At 42.2% G+C, this 18,508-nt stretch overlaps 1 protein-coding gene across 5 annotated transcripts in view; it reads right to left on the reverse strand.

Annotated features, from left to right (window-relative positions):
• Positions 1–5,452, reverse strand: part of STARD3NL (STARD3 N-terminal like) — a 31,832-nt gene extending 26,380 nt beyond the window's left edge. For 4 of the 5 annotated variants that reach the window (XM_082045759.1, XM_082045758.1, XM_082045757.1 and 1 more), the window contains exon 1: positions 5,358–5,452. The gene's annotated coding sequence lies outside the window, so the exon portion shown is untranslated. The remainder of the gene's footprint in view (positions 1–5,357) is intronic. The other variant, XM_082045756.1, reaches the window with a different exon arrangement.
• Between the last annotated feature and the right edge of the window lie 13,056 nt (positions 5,453–18,508).

Consider the following 18,508-nt stretch of genomic DNA (forward strand, 5'->3'; position numbering starts at 1 on the left):
CCTAATGCTAAAAAAATTGTACCATAGATAGCAATTCTGATAACTGTTAAGTCCAAAGAAAGTTTTCCTTCAACCCAAGTCTGTCCTTTGTTGTTCATGACTTGCAGAGGATTGTATCTCCTTTACATTCCATTTGTCTTCTGTGGCTTCCTTCCTGTTCTCTTCAGCTTTATTCTCATGAAATTCCTGCAAAGTAGTAAAGCGCACCTTCCTACTCTGTCTGTAGGATATGGCCTCCTCCAACCTTCATTTCAACAGAGATTTCAACTAGTTACACAGTTAAAGATACACCTTATCTTACACTCTGTCCTCTGAGTTCCTAGCTAGTTATTTGGGGGGGGGGGGGGGGGGGGCGGGGAAGAGGGAAAGGCATTTAGATAGTGTTGTATTCAATGTGCATGAGAGACTTTAATCCAAGTAAGACTAAAAATTTAAACTCATGCACACCCACAAAATCCCCCAAACACAAGCACAAGATGCTGTATGTAACTTTCTGGCAACACTCTAGATCTTCAATGAAGCAACACAGCAGGAATTACAAGTTACAAATATGCGACACGTTTAAAGACTGGGAAGACTTCCCGTCAGAGGGGCAGGGCAAGACTTACCAGCATACAGGAAAGAACTCCTTACAAAGAGTTTTGCTTTCTCTGAGTGTTCAGAACTAAGGTAGCTCTGCTTGACCCTGAAATAGCAGCTCTTACCTATCCCTCAGGCCAAAACAACATTTCTCATCTAACACGCAAGATGAATGCACAAAATATACTTGAGTACAGCTTATACATCATACAAATTACTTTTACATTTATAATGCACATCTGGTTTCATGCCAATGAGCCCTGAAATAACTTATCACCAAGATTTTGAAAGATACGCCATGAAGCACATGGCTAGATGCCAGATAAGAACAAAACAAAAAGAGCCATTATCTTGCCTTGGTTACAAAGTAAGCGGAAACATGAGTATTTGTGCTTTTGCTAGCGAATTAATTTTGCCTACTTCCTACTATTTATTTCTCATGGGTTTTAAATTTTGGTTTCTACAAAGCGATTACACAATTTAATTCTAAAGTTATGCTGTTTAATTGAGCAAGAACTGCATTTGAAAGATATTTAGACAACTTCCCGAAAAAAAAAAATTAAAACCACCACACCACACCAGCTTTGTTTTGGTTTTTTTTGTGTAGGTTTTTGTTTGTTTTTTAAATTTCTTTGAGAAATATGTTTCTCCAATTTCCTATACTCTAATGGTGACCTAACAAAACAGGGCAGTTGCCCACATTCCACGTTCATATTGAACAATACTCTTCTCAGAACATTGGAAGATGGTGCTGAAGCATGCACAGCACAATTTGCAAGCTAAAACAAGAAAGAAAAAAAGGAAAACTTTTGTGTCAGTAGGACATTTGAGGGAACAGCAACGTCACCTTCTCCCATCCCAAGAGTGAGACTCACAGATTCACAAAGTCAAATCAAAGTGCTCTAACCTTGGACTAATTTTTCCCTGCAGCTGAAGAAACTCTGCTACTAAGCAGTGTCCTGTAGAACGCAGCTGTCCTTTCACAATAACTTCATTTCTTGTTCTACAAGAGCTGAGGAAATGGCAGAGTAAACCGCTTGCAAATTCAGTATCAGCATTGCCTTACTTTTCTCTCCATTGCCTCTTCCCCTTCTGGGTTCCTTTTTAACAGCATATCCCAGACTCTTTACCTCTAAAATGAGCATGTATGATTTTGTGCCTACCTATGAGTAAACTCAAACCAGACACAGAGAACAGCACACAAAAGAACAGTTCTGCAGAGTTAAATCAAACTGACTTTGAAAATATACTCTATGCTGAATTCATGACACACTTGAAAACACATTTGCCAGAACTCAAAATGTGTGGAGTTCAGCTTTTGTTTAATCAAGAGTGTGATCTTAAGTATGCAACTATATTCTAAGAAAAATACTAAAAACTAACACAGAAAAAAGATGCACCATAACACATTCTGAAGGTTTGCCTCAGATCTCAGCTGCACTCAAGGTATTTAACCACGGCAAAATACAAAACTGAAGTGTGTGCATTTTATCAGTTACATCATTAGAACATACAAAGTAGTATCTCAATTTCAGAATTGATGATATATCATCCCATTTTAGACCAATACATTCCAATTGATATTATTATGTTATTTAATTAATTACCAGAACTATTTTCTTAAAAATAAACCACCTCTTTTTTGGTTTAGATGTTCTAGTCTTGTCTTGCCAAAGACCTGAAACTACGTCAGGATTTTAAGGTTAAATGCAATCAGTTCCCCATGTTAACATATGTATGCAGTATTTTTGTATGTTTTACATATATGTACAGCCAGTAACATGCAATAGCCACATGCAATTAAAAAAAAATTGCTGTAAGTCGAATAAACCTTTTAGGTGCCAAAGCATATATCTTTTGTCATGTCAGCATTTCTCTGAATACAAAATACAGTTCCTTAAAGAGACCAAACATCTGGTTGCCCTGAACTTCAAGCATGAGACTGGCTTATTACACAGGATACTCATACACCTTTGTTTGTTTTCTCCAATTCAACAACAAACATATGCCCCAGGACTGTTAGCCAAATACTGCTTGGACAAGAAAAGCTCGTATTTTGCTGGCACAGAATTGCAGGACTCTTTCTGAAATATGTCAGTCATTTTATGTATTAGTGCAAAATGCTCAGCATTCCATCACCCACTCAAAAACTATTCAACAAAACAGTGCAAAAGTTTTCTCCAGGCAAACTAAAGCTCCAGAAATTCTTCAGAGCTCTTAAGAAATACAGTATTTTAAGAAACTGACATCCATTTTAGAATACAAGATAAACGTTTGTAAGATTTCTCATTCTTAACTCCTATTTTGTAGCTCTTGAATATCCCTCAAAACAAAAGTATCAGGGTTTACATATTACCTACATTTTTCTCCTTACAAGGCTTACAGAGTAGTGTAAGGGAATGATTACCCAGTCCAAGCAGCAGCAAATTCTAGCAAAGAACTACATCTGAACCTTCACCATAAAATATTTATTCTGACATACCTCCACATAATTCATCTATTTTTTTGCTGTCAGTGCTAGATAGAAGTTAACTCCTGATGTCTTAAGTGATGCTGTTTCAGGCCTTCAGCTGATCTTAACATGAAAAGTGTGATGTCATTACCAGATATTAATTTCATTCATTACTAAGATTATTTTTTTTCAATCTTCAATTTTCAATCTTACTCCTAGCTGAATTTAACATACTGAGGCTGAGAGATAATACACCAGTTGTCTTTTAACATGATCACTAAGGATTTCAAATTACAAACAGATTTTTAGCAGACAGAGTTAAATTAGAGAACATTTAACAAGGAATACATCTGTGATCCTTTAAAATAACTCGGTTGAGTTACTGGATGCTGCTATCTAACCACGCGAAATCAGACCATTACATCACCAACCACTTCTGCAAATGCACTGATAATATTGTGCTTGCTGACTTAATTCATTGAATCAAATCCATTAATCCTGCTTACTTTAAATTAGTTTTAGCCCTGTAAAACATTTCAACAAATACACTTATTAAAACGTATCTTTAACTCGGATGGTCAGTTTAAAATGGTAAAGTCTCAATACATTCTTTCACATGAATCAAGGCCTAGAACAACTGTGTTAAAGTCATGGCTAAACACTTGAGAATTTATGAAAATTAGAACACATCACATCAAGAAAACCACATTCTTGTCCCTGAATGCACCAAAAAGAATGCCTAATCCATCTGAACTAAGAGTTAAGTAATTCACAAATTTCAGCATTGTTAAAAAGGTCAAATATTTCCTTCTTGACATAACAAGTTTATAAAGAACAAAATTCATCCTGAAAAAGTCTAACATGCAAATAGCAGCAAATATTTGAAGTTAAGGATCTGTGTCATAACAAGAAGAACACTGGTGCATTTTACCAAAAGTATATGGCCCTTAACACTATCAACAAACAAACAAAAACCCAATTACTCTGCATCTGGCCTACTTAAAACTGCAAAGCTGATGAAAAACATCTACTAAAAAAAAAAAAAAAAACAAAACCAATTGCCTTATAAATAGAAATGAGCCTTCTTGCAATGCTGGATTGACTAACAATCCCCCAAACACTGGGATTTCCAGAGCAAAATCACGGCTCAACAATTAATGCTCAACACAATCCTACATCACATTATAACAGCCAGGATGACAAATACACATAATAAAACGGACTGGCAACACCGTGCAGAAATACCGTGATGGCCTTATACCTCTAAGCACAATAACACGATTTAAAAATAAAAACAAACAAAACACAACAACAACAAAACCTCTTTCTCCAAGTTTAGTATTTCTGGTGAATATTCTCCAAGTTAAAGTCAATCATTCTATCTACTTACACCTGACCACCACAAAATCGGGAAGTGACTCAAAGTTAGAACTTCATCAATGAGTAACTTTAACTGCTAGTGCAGATCAAACTGCTGTTAAGCTTAACCAGTTCACTCTGCAGACACACCAGTGTAACCCTTGAAATACATGTAAAATATTACACCTCAGGAATGAATGACCCACTTTTCATTTGGATGCTAAAATCACGCAGTGCCTCCCCTAAGTTGCTTAAATTCAGTCCAACGCTAAAATTAAACCTCAGCGTAGCATTTTCCCTGATGGAAACCGGAGGTTTTGCATGCCCTGGTTTGTTCACGCCGTTATCAGCAGGATGAACAAGTCACTGTATCTCCGTTAAGATGTATTTGGTGAACTAGGGTCTGAGACAGAGGGAAAAAGCAATTCCCACACCCCAGCCTTCAGGTTCGCCAGCAAGAGACACGAGGGAGGCGGGGGCGCGGGAGAGGCAGCACACACAGCTCTGCCGCTCGGCGTCCCCCAAAACCTCTCTTCTCGGAGAGGGGACCCCCGCCCCTCCCGGCGTCCTCCCAGCACGTCACCTCCTTCTTCTTCCTCCTCCTCCTCCTCTCTCCACCCCCACCAAGCGCCGTTTCTCGCCCTCCCGCATCAGCAGGACAGCGACTGCGGTACCGGGGCGGGGGGGGGGCACAAAGCCGTCCTAAGGGAGCGGGCCGCCCCCTCCCCAGGGAGAGTGGGAGGGAGGAGAAAGGAGCGGAAGGGAAGGGGAAGCGGGGCCGCGCGCTTCCCACCAGCCCGCGCGAGCCGTCCCCTCAGCCGCGGCCTCCTCGCCGGGGCGGCGGCTCCCGCCAGGGGTGCAGCCAGGCCGCCCGCCCGACAGCAGCGCGCCTCGCATCCCTCTCGGCGTTTTCCCGCCCTTCGCCCCTTCCCCTCGCTCCTCGCCGAGAAGCGACACTGACGCTTACCCCAGGCGCGCTGCTCCAGCCCAGGGCGAGGACCGCACCGCGGCCAGGCACCGCCGCAGGCCCCGGGGACTGGCGGGGCGGGGCCCGGCGCGGAAGGAGGCGGGACCATGCGCCGTAGGGGGCGGGGCCTGTTCCAGGGGCGGGGCCTGTCCCAGGGGCGGGGTTTATCCCACTGCCGCCTCCGTGGCGCGGCGGCGCGGGATTGTGAACTTAATTAAAGGGAGAGGGACGCGCTGCAGTGCCACCAGGAGGGTCCCGGTACCGCCCCGCTGCTGTCGCTGCCGCCTCACGCCACGCCACGCCACGCCACGCTCCGGCCTGGCCGCGGTGTGAGGGCTGAGCGGCCGAACAGCGCTGGGGGCTGAGGGCGGGAAGGTGCGGATGGGCCACGCCTGGCCACGTGCCTTGCGTGTGGGCGCTTGTCTCTTTAAATGTGAGCACCTCCCGAATTGCAATGAAACCATCAAAAGGAGCAGTAAGGCTGAGTATCTGTCCTTGGCCTAAATTCTGCTTAAGCTCCTGTGTCTTGTCATATTAGAGTCCTTATACAGAGATTAACACCAGAAAATTGGAGTGTGATTGGCATTGTTGTGAGACTATGACAGAAACTCAACCAACCAGCCACTTAAGAAAACCATCATTTTCTTTGAAGAAGTAGGGTCCCTGTCCTTATCGAAGCCCAAAGCTTGGCAAATGCTTGTGTATATCATAAGGTTTGCCTGCAGTTCAGTGTTGCAGGCTAGATCTAAGATATGTCTCTTGTAACAAGAAATTAACAGCAATACTCTGCTCTGCTGTACATATCAAGATATACAGGGAAAAGAAGAGCAAAATAAAATTCATCACAGCTATTGCATTACAGCGGGGAAACGGAGGAAGAGGGCTTAAAGGAGAGGTCTAGGAAAACGGGGCATCTATCTAGCTAGTGGACGCACAGCCCGCCTTGCCTGGTTCTGCAGGACCCCCGTGCGTCTTCAGGGAGGTGATGCTGACTGCTGAGGTGTTCAACCTGGAGTCAGGACACAGCTGAAAAACAAGTACACTAAGCATTTAATGTAATGAAAAACATTCTGGTGAATAGCAGCTGAGGTGAATCCCTTCACCCTTATTCCACAAACACAGAGCTTGCAATAAAATGCCCTGTCCACTACTGCATCTTGTTCATGGGAAGGAGAGGGGGTTCCTTTAGCTGTGAGGAAAATCTTGCAAGATCTTTTTTTTTTTGCTAATCATTTTTTCTTAATCAGTCAGTAAACACACAATCACTTTATGGACTTCTATGCTTTTTCCTGTGTTTATTTTTATTATCTTGTTTGTTTGTTTGCTTTTGGTTTTGCTTTTGTTTTTCGGAGTTACTGTACTAAAGACCACCTCAAGCATTCAGGCACGTAGCTATATTTCGGATTTATTGTTACTTTTCATACAAATGCAAAGAGAAAGAATTTTGAATCTCAGTGGCAGCATGTAGTTGAATTTCCTGTCCCCAGATAGTTCTGATACACGTTGTTTAAAACATTGCGAAACAAAAGCAGCTGCCGTTTGTCACTGCATACGCTGAAATAAATTTGTCTTGAAATAAAGTGTGGTTGATGTTTAGCTGAACAGATTAGGAGCATAATTTGTGAAAACAAACACATGAAAAGCCACTGTTATTCAGGCCTGATGAGTGGTTATCAAACTACAAAAAAGCTCAGTGTTACATCTTGAAAGTATAGCCAAGTTCAATAAATACAGGCTAGCTTTCAGCTAGCTGAAGCTATGCAGGCTATGTGTAACCATTAATATTGCAAGTCAAGCAGAACCCTCAATATTCCTGCAGATTACTAATGGAATAAATTGGTATAAACCAATAAAGACACATCATAGTCATAATCGTCTGAGACTCAGGCCTGGTAACCTTACATATTCACAGAACCAGGCAGCTGACTGGTTAATCATAAAAAAGAGATCTGGCTGCAAGGAAAGGACTATATAGAAGGTGATTAGTTTGTAGCTTCAGAATGGCTATTCTGTTTTGTAGTTACGATAGATATGGTATTAGAAGAATAGCAAAAACCTCTCGAATCTAAATTCCTGAAAATGTAGAAGTAATGTAAAGTAGCACTGAGATCAACAGAAAAAACATCTTCTTTAGACTATTAATATTAGCTAGTGCAACGTGTCTGTCACCTCAAGCTTCTTGTCCTGTCGACAGCTCTTCTAGATTAATGGTGAGTACTGGGAGAGTTTAAGCTCTAGAGATGTGGAGAGCTAGGGAAAGGAGTGGTTGGCTTTAAGGGAAAGGCATGAGGCAAATATGGAAGGCAGGGTGAAAAGGCATCCTGGATCACATCTAGGAGAGAGGACAAATCTTTGTCTTAAGATAAAAAATTGGTGTCTAAGGACCTGTCAGATTAATGTTTGAGTCTGTTCCTCCTCCTAAGTGGCCTATCTTCTCTCTTCTGCTAGATTGGTCAAAATACTACCCTACAGAATCTCACTGAAGAGAAAACAGCATTTGTTCTGCTTTTCCTGTTCTTCAGGGTGTGTGGAGGTGATCCTGATGGGTGAAAAACTGTTTCAGTTCCTGCCATAAGGAGTCAAAGATCATGTCTTGCATTATTCAGGGAAATTCAAGTAAGGTTTGTTGAAAAAACTTTATTAAAATAGTTAGCAATTAAAGTGCTTAGCACAATATGCTAAGGCTATGTTTTCAAATCTACTGAAATTCTGAGAAGCAAAATATCTTCTTGTGTATCACATACGGTATCATTACTGAATGCCTTCATTTCAGATCATCTTAGTGAGCTAAATAACACCTTAATTTTGAGAGCTGATAATCAACCTCTGCTTTTGGATAACAATTTGAGAGATTCATGGATTTATATTTAGAAACCACTCAGGTAACTTTGGACAGATTAAATTATATAGAAATTTGCTTTGAAAATCCTTATTTATGAAGAAGTTTAATCAAGCAATCTTATGATTGCAATGCTGCCCAAAGAGAGGTCATTTAACAGTGCAGACTTGGAAAAAATGAGCTGAGCATGAACTAATGGGCAGCTTTTTCCAGGCTGTGCAGAGGTATTTTCCTAAGCTTTAGTGGATCTGAACGTAGGGAAGGACAGACAACATCAGATCATGTAAGAAAGGACTCTGCGGCCTCTTCAATAGCGTTTTATAAACAGAGGCATGTCTCTCTGTCCTGATGCTGATGTTTGAATGTGAGTGACTGAGTTTAGTGTGCAGATTAATGGAATGCCTGCTCCTCCTTCCAAAGGAGGTAGGTCTTGGACAACTTTTCACTTCAATTTTTACCTTGGGCTTTGTTCATGTGTGCTTATTACAGGGCACTGAGGAAAGAATGTCTAATCTTCCGGAGCAAGAGGAGTGGAGAGAGAAGCATAGGGTCAGGACTCATAAGTTACATCCTAAAGCCCTCCTCAGTTGGTTTTCCGCTGCTTCTACTTAAGTTCCTACTTTCAGCCTTTAGATCTGCCCCCACTGTAAAAAGTGTGTGGCAGTAATATGTGCCTTGGCAGAATAAGTAGCCAGCAACCAAGACAGTTTAATAATATTTATGTATATTTTTTTTCAACATGCTTATTGTCAGCTTTAAATTCTTTCTTTCTGGGGAGAAACCATTAGAGTTCAGTATTTATTTGAGGGCCGAAGGAATCCTAATTCTATATTCAAAAGTGTTACCACCGCTGGACCTAAATTTATTTCTAAAGATTACTCAGCCTTAAGCTGTGGCAAGGGTGGGGCAAGAGGGATACCAAATAGAGGCAAATATGTCTGAGCTCTTCCTAATGCTGCTCTTTAGAAAGAGGTTGTGTCAGCCTGTGGCAACAGTGGAGAGGAGTTTGGGAAGGAGCAAGACTACTGTCTTGTTTGTTGGCTTTCCTGGGGAGCAGGTTGCAATACAGAGCTTCCTAGTCAGTGCTGGAACTGGAATATGGATCATTTTTTCAGTGTGATCCTTTACGTAGGGCACTTAGCGGGTCTAAAGGCAAGGTGTCTCAGTTAAGGCAGGACACTGCTCTTTGCTGTCCACCCTGGCTTTGGGACATCACTTAATTTTCTCACAGCAAATAATGCTCTAGGGTGAAACCTGGGCACTGCAACAGTTATCTCTAATATGCCTCATTACATCAATTAGATGGACGCAAGATGAGCCACTTTCTGATGTAAGAGTGTCAAGTATCTCTTCCTGCTCTTTCATGCTGTGGTAAACAGCTAAAATGAGTTGGTTGGTTCATGCAACAGAACATAAACAAATAATCCTGTAAATAAACACGGAAGCTAAAGATAGACACTAAGATGGACCAAGCCATTATACCCCCAAATCTCCTTTGAAATCAAAGGAATTGATCTGCTTAAATACATTTAAGGATGTGATGAGACATTCTAGTTGTCAAATCTCAAGCTGCAAACTCATGACCAAAGACGTCCCTGGCTAGCTGGGAGTTAACAACTCTGCTTCTCTGGCTAATAAGCTCCTAATGTCTACTTTTCCTTCAAGAAAAATGAAGTAGGTTACACTGGGGATGATCAGATTGCCTCCCAAATAGATAATATGGGTAGGATGTGATTAAGTGTTTCTGCAATAGATCAGGAAGAAAAAAACCCTTTTGCATGAGAAATTATGAAGTGATTATATAGTTAAGATTCTCACATAACTTGCCTATTACACTTCGATGTTAAAGCTGATGTTAATGCTTTCTTCCATGATGTGGTTCAATTTAAGGGAACAAACCACTCAGTGTAAGAGCTGTAAGCTTACCTTGTGACAAGAAAATGACTAAGTTAAACCAATACCCAAACTCCAACAATTTGTCAGGCATTGAAATAAAACACATTCTTTTTTAGATTTTTTTTTTAGGATGACGTGATGGTACTAGTGGAAGCAGTAATTGCTGCTTAATAATCAGTGCAGAAGCTGAGCAGCTCTGCTCAAACTATTTCATAACAATACTATATTAAAAGGTACCTTTTGCATGCCATGAAATTAAATACTTCCCACCTACACTTGTTTTCTCAAATGCTAAAAGCCCCCAAATTTCTAACATGTGCATGAATCAAACTTTATAACCCTGGGATCTAAAGGGAACCTTTTCCCTGGAAAAGAAACAGCCTCCAAATCCCACTCTCTCTGATGTCAACTGGAGCTTTATTTGGCTTAAACCCACAGCAGCTTGCTAGTCAAATCAGTGACAGAAATGTTCCTCTCTGAGCTCTTGCCATCATCAAAGCAAGACAAATTCTATCTTAAAGACAGGAGCTCATTCACCTGGGTAGAAGCAAGAAATACTTGTACTTTAGTTTTAAACAAAAGACCATTTTGAATTTCTGTTGACTTTTAGAAAGTTCTTTGAGCACACAGAATGCTGCCAGGTCATTTCACAGCTGATTTTTCATTTTTCTGGCTGCGCACACTCATGTTCTATCTCTCTGCAAACTCTTTGTCTTTTCCACTTCAATTACCGTATCTTTCTAATGCATGTTATTATTTTCTATTAATTTTTTACCCTCATCAGTTCCCCTCCATTCAATTTACAGAGGCCCTCTTTGTCTATATAACTTTTTCAGATTGTGCTTCCTTTTTCTTTTATATCGAGCCCCTGTCCCAGGAAAAGTGCTCTCACCCACAGTGGAAGTTTTTGAGTGTAATGAGAACAAGAGTGAGCAGTTTCAAACATTTAATGGAGTTTTCACAGTTTATTTTCCTTAGAAACTGATGATAAACCCTCTACCTGTGCCTAAAGCTATTTTGCTATCTCTATCAAAAACCTTGTATATGCAATCCTCATAGACATCAGTAATTATCCCCTTTTTAGCCATGAGCTATGTTTTTGTGCATGAACTACTACATATGCACTCTCCTTTTGATCTGCTTTATTCTCTTTTATCTGCTTTTTATATATTTCTGGTTTTAATTCTCCATGTATTCCACCTAAATAACTTCCTTTATGCATCTAAATATATTTAGTAAGGTTAACCTTAGGAATATGGATATGTGCTTGCATGATCAAATAATCATCTGATCATTTTATGAAGCTTAAAAGGATATTATTTTTGTACTTCTTGTGATGAGATTTATTGAAACAAATATGTTTAACTGAAAAAGGAGAAGTTAAAATTACTAAAATACCCCAACACTCTAGGCTGCAAGTTTTAAGTATGACCCTTTTATATGCTTTGTGCTGTTAAAAGAGGAAATACTTCCAGATTATTGTAGAGAAACTGCCCTGTAAGCAAGACAGAGTTTTTCACCAAACTGGCTTTACCCAAAAAGGTTTTATAATGCTCATTCTGTAAAGCCTGAGACATCACACCAACAGAGTTAAGTAGATTTACAGCCTTCAACAAACAAATTTACAGTTATGGTTTTATCAGTATGACTATAATAATCTAAGTAGATAGTCAATACTTCTCAGATTTTAGACGTATGTGGTTAACAATGCAGTACTAACAAGAGAGTAAGTGTCTCCTGGGTAATTTAAATGTTTGCAAAGACCTTTACCCCCATTTATGTTCAATAACATTTTCTGAACATAAATATACTGAACTCTAAGGAATTAATGTATATTTAGAGCAACATCAGTTCTAGAAAGCTTGAAAATACTGACATGTTGCTTCAACAAAAGGATTACTTTAAAAGGATGTTTCAAAAAAAGCTGTTCAAAACCATTTGAAAGGAATGCTGAAATGTCTACCATCCATTTTTTTTAATCTTTAATGGCTAAAGAGTGAGTAGGTCCCTCTTACCCTTGTTTCCTCCCTGCTCTTCCTCCTCTCTGTTTTGCTTTAAGGATGTTTTAATAGGAACACCACTAATGTCAAATATGTTGTTCCTGTCTGAGTGACAAATATTTTTCTGAACAAAACATTTGTGGGCTATTCTGACTAAGTGGATAAAAAAGATTAAATCATGCAAATAAAAAATGAGACAAGCAGAATTATGCAGGTGGCAAGGAAAACTGAAAAATTCAAATGACTAAACCTTGTACTTTATTTTTTTTTCTCCATGCTTTAGCACATGACCATATAAATGGGTATCAGATTTTAAAATAACTACAGTCCTTTCTCCCAAAACAATATACACAAACCCAGCAGAATGAACTGCAGAATTCATCTTTTAATTTTCTACACTCAAATTTAATGAATCACAGAATCACAGAATCACAGAATGGTTTGGATTGGAAGGGACCTCTGGAGATCATCTAGTCCAACCCACCTGCTAAAGCAGGTTCACCCAGAGCAGATTGTGCAGGAATATGTCCGGGCGGGTCTTGAATGTCTCCAGAGAAGGAGACTCCACAACCTCTCTGGGCAGCCTGTTTCAGTGCTCTGGCACCCTCAAGGTAAAGAAGTTTCTCCTCATATTCAGATGGAATCTCCTGTACTTCAGTCTGTGCCCATTGCCCCTCATCCTACCATTAGGCACCACTGAAAAGAGTCCGGTCCCATCTTCTTGACATCCACCCTTGAGTTATTTGTAAATATTGATGTGATGCCCTTCTCTTCTCCAGAGTGAAGAGACCCAGCTCTTTAAATGAAGTTTGTTTACTCTGTTCTTTTAACTGACTACTATCTGAAAATGTCATGTACTCCTTTCCATCTCTTTTTCTGTTTCCATAACTGCAGTTTCTTGTGAAATTCCCATGCAGTTTAAGTTTGTTTTCTAAAATATTGTACATGGATCTCATGCAATGTATTGGATGCATTTTCAGTTGAATCGAGTCAGGTGAGTTACTCTAACCTGAGATGCTCTTTTTGAAGCTGATGTTCAGGACCTGTGCTGGCATAGCACCTACTCCATCATACGGGTCCCCTGCAAAGCCCCTTTTGGCTCGAGTGGGATATAAAATATATCAGAGGCACACTCAGGGTGTGCAGTAAGGATCATAGAATCATGGAATCATAGAATACCAGGTTGGAAGGGACCACAAGGATCATCTGGTCCAACCTTTCTTGGCAAAACACAGTTTAGACAAGATGGCCCAGCACCCTCTCCAGCTGAATCTTAAAATTGTCCAATGTTGGGGAATCAGTCACTTGCTTGGGGAGATTATTCCAATGGCTGATTGTTCTCATAGTGAAAAAGTTCCCTGTTATTTCGAATTGAATCTCCCCAGGACTAACTTGTACCCATCACCCCTTCTCATTTCCACATGGACTCCTTTTACAAAGGAAGTCTCCATCTTCTTCGTAGCCACCCTTTAAATACTGGAACATGGTGATAAAGTGTCCCCTAAGCCTTCTTTTCTCAAGGCTGGACAAGCCCAGTTCCCTCAGCTTTTCCTCACACGGCAACTTCCCAGTCCTTTGGTCATGTTTGTGGCACTTTTCTGGACCTCCTCCAATCTGTCTGCACCTTTTATGTATAGCAGGGATCAACACTGAACACAATATTCCACGTGTGCTGTGGCAAGCACTGAGTAGAGTGGGATCTTTCAAGCTGCTCAGAAACTTGGTGGTCTCTCACCATGAATGGGTACAACCAGGATGCTGGTCCTTTGTGCTTGTCCTACCGATAAACTCATGGGAAATGCTTTTTTTGGGGGGAGGGGATCAGCCGATTTCTGGTGAGTACAGACCAGAGGCTGGGTGATGGACAGAGCAGCGGGAGCCTGAGAGCTGGTGTCCGTGAGCCTCCCCGGGTGCATGCCGGGCCGGTGGTGTGGAGGGCTGGCGGGTCCCCTTGCCCGCACCCCGCAGCTGCGCTCCTCGTTGCCTGGGAAAAAGGGCCTGAAGCGTTTTTTGGGGGGATGGGAAGCCGTTGGAAGGGACCATGAAAGTCATCTGTGGCTCTGCATGGCAAGAAACGTCGGCATGTAAGAAAATACTGCCTCTCTCATCACGCAAAAGATATCCTGGAAAGGATGAAATTCAGAAATTCCTTTGGCCCTCAAAATGTAGAAACTGGATGCTGGAGGGGAAGATACATAAGAAGAGCACACCCTGACAAAAGGCCTTCAGATGCGTGAGATATTTTGTCAGTGTTCATCTAGTTGTCAGCCAAGCTAAAACACTGTGCTGTTCTCATTCTTAGTGTTCAGTTTAGTAATCCTGAACCATTGCACTATAGACAGAAGGAAAAAGGTATTTATGAAAATTTTAAAATAGTGTCTGACCCACTGCAGCTGTATTTGAGCTACCTCTCATAGAGGCTTTACAAGAGAAAAAAAAACATTATTTCCAGGTTTTTGTCCAGGAGTTTTCCCTTCTTTCCAGGAAATAACACTGCAGGGGAGAATCCTTGTTTTGTGCGGCCATCTTTTTATTGGAAAAGACAGTTATGTCATCAGTATTGCTGTGGACTGCAACTTTCTAAAAACAGGGTTGGATGCAACAGATCAAGCTCACATGCATTAGAAACATTAAAGGATTTTTTAATTAGTGAAATGTAGATATGAAACATATTGCATTTCATAATTTGTACTGATATAGATAAATTTGGATAAAGAAATTGATTCAGCAGCCATCAAGAGTGGTGCCTTTCTTCACATTTATTAAAGGTACTTGATACGTAAAAGTAGAGACATTTTATTCCCTTTTATGCTGAGAATGCATTCAGGTGTAATCTATTTGCGATAAATGGTTCTGCAAGGTTAAAAGATTTTACAGTGATGTATTTTGTATAACCTTATACTTGCACATATTGATAGAAATACAAGCAAGAGAACACCATTTATATAAACAGTATATAAATAAGAGAATACCAGTTATGAGAAGAAGCGACCAAATTAGCAATGCTGTGGGAGCTGCTGCTGCTGCTCGCAACAGGCAGCTGCCATTTTCTGGGCAGTGGAGCCATCTTCTGATGTTCCCTGAACCTCCTCTTGCTTCTTTGGCTTGATGTGGCACTGTCTTCACTGAACTCTTCTCTCCAGGCGTGATCCAACAGTGGCGCAGCTGGCAGAGCTGTGCTCCAACTGCCATAATGGAGGCTGGTAACATCCCCAACGGATGCTGCGATGGCCGGCATGGCGGCCCACAAGGGCATGAAGGCCCAATTGCGGGGACATTTTGCTCTCCAGGGAGAAATACCGCCCCTCAGGCACCTCAGGCAGAGCTGCCCCTGTGTGCTTGGGGCTCCAGCCCCCTCCTGGTGCCAGGCCTGGGGTTCCCTCACGGGATAGCGGCCACAGTGTCCCAGGAGGGTCGGGAGGTCTCCATGACCCTCCAGCCACTTGGTTTCCTGCCAGTGGCATCGTCCCCGCAGCCGGCAAGAGCCCAGAGGGGCAGAGGGGAGGAAAGGGCCTGGCATCCTCAGGCTGCTGCACAGGGGCCACGGGGTGTCCCATCCCCATAAATTAGAGGGGAAACGAGCAGCTGAGGCTTGGAAACTTAGTTCAGGTGAAACCACACACGGTACAAGTTACAAGCTGGCAATCTATTTAACACATGGTCCTGCAACAAGTTGCAGTCCCTTTGAATCAAGTCTTGCATCAATCGTTACAAAAGCTCAAGGTACTTTAAATGTTAAAACAAAGAGACTGTTGAGCCTCTAAGAATTATATCTTAACCCAAATGATGCACTTACCTCAACATGCTACATGGATTCACGCAAACACCAGCTTTACACTGGGGTAAGCCTTACGCTGCCTAACAACTTGGTGAGAAAGGAGGAAGAGTGAGATGAAGAGGTCATCAGTCCTGAGAGAAAGAGAAAGAGACAGAGTGACCCTTTCCTCATGAACTTGGCCCTGTTTATGGGCCGAACATTCTTTCATCAGTGACATACCTAAAGCCAATAGATTTTGCAAAGTCATCCTTCACACTTGTCAAACTTGCAAATTTATTTCTCCAAAGACATATACAGTGCCAAGGGTGGGTAGTTCTGTGAGGACAGGTTGTCTGGTGTAGTGGAGCGGGGCCACGGGTCCTTGTTCCCCTTCTTCCCTGGAGGAATAGAGCAGGGCTTGGGGACAGAAAGTGGTTAAATTGGGGACAACCCCTGGCCGCCCATCGACTGTTAACATAGAAAACTGCATCCCATAATCGTGACACCCATCCAGGCTCATGAGGTTTAAGCACCTTTTTTCAGGAGCCTGTTTGACTGCTTTACAACCCATTGGTTTGGGGATAGTAGGGAGTGTGGAAAACCCATTGAATTCCTTCATTTTTGGCTCAGTCTTGAACCACGCCAGCAGCAAAGTGGCTTCCCTTACCAGACTGGTTTGATAGGGGTTTAAAAGGGGCCAAGCGGAAAAGTAATCAACAAGTCCCACTTCTTATTTTCCACGAGACTTCTTAAATGGGCCCACTGGTCATCCCCTGGCTCACTTAGTGGGAAGAGCACAGCCAGTTTCCCCTCTGAAGATCAAGGAAGTCATCTTCCCTTTGTTTCCCAAGCTCCAACAATGTCTTCCACAGCTCCAGTAGGCATACAGTCCATGAGATCCCTTTTTGATTCCCTCCAGCCACAGTAGGTTTCTCTTGGCCCTTGAGGCTCATGGAGCAGAAGGTGGCCCCTCATGATTTTCAGCCCACCTCACCGTGGTCTTTTGTTCAGCATTAGGGCCAGTCGACCCCATCCACCTCCCACAGCCACCCAGTTCTTGCGCCTCTTGCCCCCAAGTCGATGCTGCTGCATCTCCAGCCCACCCCCCATCTTTGGGGGCTAAAGCATCAGGCAGATGATCTTGCAGCTGTATGGCATGAAGCTGCAGGGAATCAGGCAGGCCCTGGAGTAGGGGAGTCATTCTGTTGGGGTTGGCAATTAACAGCAGCGGGGAACTCTGCTGAGGAACCAAATGTCAGTCATGCGTTAGGTGCAGATGGGTGGCTTTCTGGAGGCTCTCAGTTAAGTGACTAAAGGAGGAGGGTCTCAATGCACAAGGGGTCACCTCTTTCTAAGGGACCTAAACCCCCTGCCCATGAAGCAACTCTTTGAGTTGAAGATCAGGGTTCCCAGCCATCACATAAGCCTGCGTCACAGCTTGTGTGCCAATACCCTGGTGCTGCTTTGGGGATCCTGTAGTTGGCAAGGTAATGAAAATACATGCACGCTTTGCATTTCATGTGTGGCTTTGTGGTTGTTCCTGTGATCTGCCTGCGCTGACTGGCACAGTCACTGTCACTGCCCCAGCTGGCACTTCATCCCCCTCTGCTGCAGGATGACACACCAGCCCTGCAGCTCTGCAGCGAGACAAGCCCAGTGTTGCATCTCCCTGCCCTGGTCACAGCGAAGGGCTCCTGTGCCCAGCCCAGAATCACACAATGTGCAATGACTCTACAACTCAAAATACCAATTTTCTTTAATGTGGTAGCATTAAGCAGGCAAAGCGTGTTTGAACAGCTGGCAGTTTTTTGGCTCCAAGCTGATGATATGGTTGCTAAAGGGCTTCAAAAAAATCCTTCTTCCAACAGCCCTGTCACGAATTCATGACCAAACCTGGGAAGAAAAAAACAAAATGCCATAGATGAGAATTACTGAATGCAACAAGAAGACACAACGGAGATCATGGAGGAAAAGAGCGCGAAGGAAAGGACAGGAGGAGCACAGAACAAATAAGCAAATGAGACTTTTGAATCACACCCAATCAGAATAGTAAAAGAAGGGTTCCAAAAGAACAGACACTGAATAAAAAGCATACCTCATAAGGTTTTGTCTACAAGGCTTTAATTTGCTCCTCAACTTCAGGCCTGCTCTGATGGTAGGCCGCATTTCTTTGCATCATTTCAGCATCTGCATCCTTCAGAAGAAATGTGTGAGCTGCTGCAATAGCTCTTGGAAGGTCATGAGCCTAAACAGGGATGGGAAGAAGAGGAAAGGGGAAAACAAAAGTAAACTGGGGAAAAAAAATCAAAGTTTCCCAGTTTCTATCAACAAACTCTCGTGCAGCCTATATATTCGCAACCGTGCACCTACCGAAACCCCAGTCTCAGCAGATACAATGGTACCCTAGAACTGATACAAATCTTTTGTGCTTTATTACTAGCTGCATCACTAGGAGCATGTTTCTTTTAATGTTAAAATCTATTATTGTTGCAGAGAGCATCGTAACGATTTTAAGTTAAAAAGAAGACTTTTTTCCCCTTCCTCCTGTACTGCATTTCTATTTTTTATAGAGGCTGAGAGAAAGAAAGAGTCTTAGGTATTTGTGAAATGTGAAAAAACTTGTCCTTTTTCAATGGCAAGGTGCAGATCCAGCTGTGTC

The sequence above is a fragment of the Streptopelia decaocto genome, assembly GCF_964273445.1.
Source record: "Streptopelia decaocto genome assembly, chromosome: 2".
In the NCBI taxonomy this organism is placed as follows: Eukaryota; Metazoa; Chordata; class Aves; order Columbiformes; family Columbidae; genus Streptopelia; species Streptopelia decaocto.